This window comes from Oryctolagus cuniculus, chromosome 13 (assembly GCF_964237555.1).
Source record: "Oryctolagus cuniculus chromosome 13, mOryCun1.1, whole genome shotgun sequence".
NCBI classification, from domain to species: Eukaryota; Metazoa; Chordata; class Mammalia; order Lagomorpha; family Leporidae; genus Oryctolagus; species Oryctolagus cuniculus.
In genome coordinates, this window is record NC_091444.1 from 109,651,410 (window position 1) to 109,655,842 (window position 4,433).

At 46.8% G+C, this 4,433-nt stretch overlaps 1 pseudogene; it reads left to right on the forward strand.

The window, feature by feature from the left end:
- Positions 1-3,697: 3,697 nt before the first annotated feature.
- LOC127487069 (protein BTG1-like) lies at positions 3,698-4,127 on the forward strand (annotated as a pseudogene).
- Positions 4,128-4,433: the final 306 nt, after the last annotated feature.

The following is a 4,433-nucleotide window of genomic DNA, read 5'->3' on the forward strand; positions in this document are numbered from 1 at the left end:
TAAAAAAATTCATCTCAAATGGCAGCCTTTTGTACCCTCTGGGAGACCACTCATCTTGGCCACCTTGGGCTGAGGAGAAGAGGATCATGAAATCTACTTTAAAGAAAATGCCTACTTATGGTCTCTGAAGGCTAATAAGGGATAGAAAATGGGGGAGTGATTCAGGGGCTGCTGGCTGAGAAAGATGGACAGTAGGAATGAATGGTTCCACCTTACAGAGGGATCAAAACTGAGGTCCATGAGGACTACAGGGTCATACTTAAATCCACAAAGTACCACGCACTGGTTTGATGTGGCCCGAGCGTGTGTTCTCATCTGCTGCACAATGCAGAGGAAGTGGCCTTGTGAGAGCTCTTTGGTTGCAAAAGGCCTAACCCTGTGCAGAGACAGGACTTTCCCTGTGCAGCTGCCCCCATTCCAGGATCCTCTGAGGGGTCACAGAGGACTCACATGAACTTACAAGGACCAGCTGCAGTTGTTCAATCTGGAGAAGGATACCAGAACTGTGTTTTCAACGTGAAGCTCCTCGATGACTACTCTAGGAAGCCATCTTATGTATTTCCAAAGGCAGATCTATAATGCACAGGTCACAAGAGATAGTTTGAAAGAAGGGTTTCTAAGAGGATACAGAATCCATCATCAGAGGTGTATGCAGAGAGCCCATGTCTCTTTGGCATCCAAAATGATTTCCCCAAAGCATCCTGAGCCCACAGTGGATACTTGGATACCCTTGCCTACACTGAATGGGTCTGCCAGCATAGAGATTGCATTGGGGGGACCTAGACACTTCCTTTGTTCATGAGCTCATCAGCCCTACAGGCCTTATCTCTACCCTTACCCCCTCTTCTTCACAAAAGTCCTTAATTTGGAGGAACAGGCAGAGCCAGTGAGACAGGCTGGAGACCCTACAGGAAAAGAAAGTGGTACTTTCAGAGATGTTAGCAGATCATTAACACTAATAGTGGGCCAGTGTGCAGGGAAAGGGGGAGATCAGAGGCAGGGGGTGAGGCATTCTTGTCTCTGGCATTCCCAGCACTCAAACTAGTAGTCCCTAAGTGCCAGACACAAAAGAAAGAGGGCCCAGCAGATAAGCTGTTCCACCTGGGACTCTGTTTCCAAGTCAGCACGGGGTCACAGGTCCTTGGGAACCAGTGGATGTGTCACAGACAAGGTCCCATTGCTGGAAGAGGCAACCTCCATAGGCTTTTTGTTCCAAACAGACCAGCTGAATGGCCACAGAGGCAGGGAAGAAAAGCCAGGCATTTTAAAAATATAAGAAAGTACTAAAGTCCAGGACTCAGTATCACCTCATGGGATTCTATCCCCAAGAAGTAGACAACACAACCATATGAAGGAGGTGGAATGACAGGAATCTGTGTGGTTGGGGTGAATGCAGCTGATAGAAGAAGAAGCAGCTCTGAAAGTTTAGGCAAACCACTTGGCTTAGTATTTCTGGAAAATGTTGGCTCTTGTGTAATTAAAATATTTTGGAAGGGCCAGGGAATCAGCCAAGTATAGGGACTTGTGGAGAAGAAAAGTTAAGCCCCACACCTCTAGGATTCATCCTTTGAAATCAAAAAAGCTCCATCACTGGGCCTACACAAACATTGGACAATAGAGAAATTGGGACAGCTAAAGTGAAGCATCAACAGTGACTGACACCCTAGAAGGAACAAGGCATGGCCCAGCATGTTCTGCACTCAAAATCAAAAGGCAGAGAGCATTTCCATTTTAGGAAAGGCAAACTGAGGCATAGGTGAGGGAAACACAGCTTGTGGCCTATATTTTCTGAGCAGAACTCACAGAGAAGTCTCTCACCCTTTTCCCCTTTCTATAGAGCCATAGGAGAGGCAACTGCCAGCATGTAGGGGGAGGACTGACCCACACCACACATCCCCAGGCCAGGGCTTACTCCAGGGCAGGGATATCTCTTTCCCATGTGCACCCATGTCTCCAGTGAAAGACACTGGTTTCCCAGATCCTCACTTAATTGACAGACCCCAGGGATACCCTAGAGATATGTTCCTATGCCCACAACACACCCAGCTCTGGGAATTGAGCCAAGCTCATTTTACACCAGATTACCTGACAGTTGTTGTCAATACTGAATGAACTAAACAGGTGAACACATATGACTTGGGATCCATGAGGCAGGACCACTATCATAAATGCACCAAGGCCACGCCAGGGAGGAGCCTGCACTCTTGTCCACACTATGCCATTGACTGCCAAGCACACACAGTGTCCTCTGGGTTGCGCACTGATCCTTAACCATTAGTTTTTGGTGCTTTACTGAATTCCACTTCCAATCCACCTGCATGGATTTAGAGGCTACAGAGCAGAATGCAGTGACAGCTAGTGTGGGGGTGGTGTTGGAGTGATGTGACTAGACCACTTTTGCTTGCCTCTTCCTCTCTTCCACCACTCCTGTCTTTAAAATAAATGTTTTTTAAAAGATTTATTTATATTTTTGAAAGTCAGAGTTACACAGAGAGAGGAGAAGCAAAAAGAGAGAGAGAAAGAAAGAGAGAGAGAGAGAGGTCTTTCGTCTGATGGTTCACTCCCCAATTGGTTGCAAAGGCCGCAGTTGCACCAATCCGAAGCCAGGAGCCAGGAGCCAGGAGCTTCTTCCAGGTCTCCCATGTGGCTGCAGGGGCCCAAGCACTTGGACCATATTCTGCTGCTTTCCCAGGCCATAGCAGAGAGCTGGACTGGAAGTGGAGCAGCCGGGTTTCGAACTGGCGCCCAAATGGGATGCCAGCGCTTCAGGCCAGGGTGTTAATCTGTGGTGCCATAGCGCCAGCTCCGAAAATAACTGTTTTTTTTTTTTTCAAGTTTTTAAAGATGTATTTGAGAGACAGAATTATAGATAGGAGAGACAGAGAGAGTGGTCTTCCATTCACTGATTCACACCTCAGCTGGGCTGATCAAAGCCAGGAGCCAGCAGTTGCTTTCATATCTATGTGGGTTCAGGGACCCAAGTTTGGGCCATCTTCCACTGCTTCCCCAGGTATGTTAGGATTGGATGTGGGGCACCAGGACAGAAAACAGTACCCACAGCACAGAGAGCTGGACCAGGAGAGGGGCAGCTGAAATTTGTAGCAGAACCCATATGAGATACTGGTATTTCAGGCACTCTAACCTACTACAGCTCCATCAAATTTTTTATTCTAAAGAAAGAGTGAAAATCCCTCATCCCCACACTCCAACTCTTCTTGTCAACTTTATTATGTGTGAGGGAATTAGGGCCACTGCTCCATGAAGCCCGGCCATTTAGGGCCTTCCCCCTTGATTTCCTTCTACACCTGAGCAATCCTGGGTGCCCCCACACTTACTGTCTATACCCGTGCACATGTACAAATTCCTTCTATATCCAGGCCTCCCCTATGCATCCCTTCTAGGCCCAGGAACCCAGACACATCCCTTCTACACCCAGATCAACTCCAATAACCCTCTACACCCAGATGCCCCTATGCATTCTATCAACACTGGGGTATTCCCACACATCTTTTCCATACCCAAGCACCCCAATGTACCCCTTCTATCCCCCAGGCACTCCAAGACTTCTTTTCTAAACCTGAGTGCCCCCATTTAACAGTTCTACACCCAGGCCTCCACCCACATATCCATTCTACTTCTGGGCTGCATGCATCCCTTCTTCACCTCCATGCAGCCCATCAACACCTAGATCTTCCCCATGATAGGTGAGATCACTGCCACTGTGTGTCTGTCATCTCCAAGTTCCTCAGCACTTACAGCTCAGCAGCAAGGGACACCTGTAGACCGGCAATCAGAGCTTGTAGGAGCTGTTTCCCAGAAAAACAAACCAAATGATAGGTTATGGTCATGTTCTCATCAAGCATGAACTGGACCATCTGATTATGCTGAGTGATCAGCAGCTGTTCAGGCTCCCCCCAAATGAACTCATACCCTGGGTTGACCCCAGCAGAGTGCTCCCACAGAATTGGAGAGAATGGCTCCACTTGTGTTCTGTAGGAAGCCTCTCCTGCTGGATATAGCATTGAAGACAGAATCAATGTGCACATGGGAAACAATATCTACTGTAGGGAGGAATTCTTGCTGGCAGAACAAGCCCTTCCAAAAATTGTGTGATGAATGTATCATGATAAGATATAGTCTATGGATGGATCATATTATAATGGATGGATTAATTGTAATTTTGCTTTGAGTGGGCTCCTCTTGGGGATGGATTATGGAATTTAAACAATGTCACAACTGTGAAGATCTAGCACAAGAATGTGGTAAAATTTTTTGATCCCAGGGTTTTAACAGTACCTTTCAATGATTTCATAGCTTGTGAGTCCTGGTAAATGATCACTTTATTTGCTAGGGAATGAAAATGATGGTTTCAGTTCCTCCCACACATTATACCTAAATTTTACATCATTGTCTTTAATGAAACTATATATTTC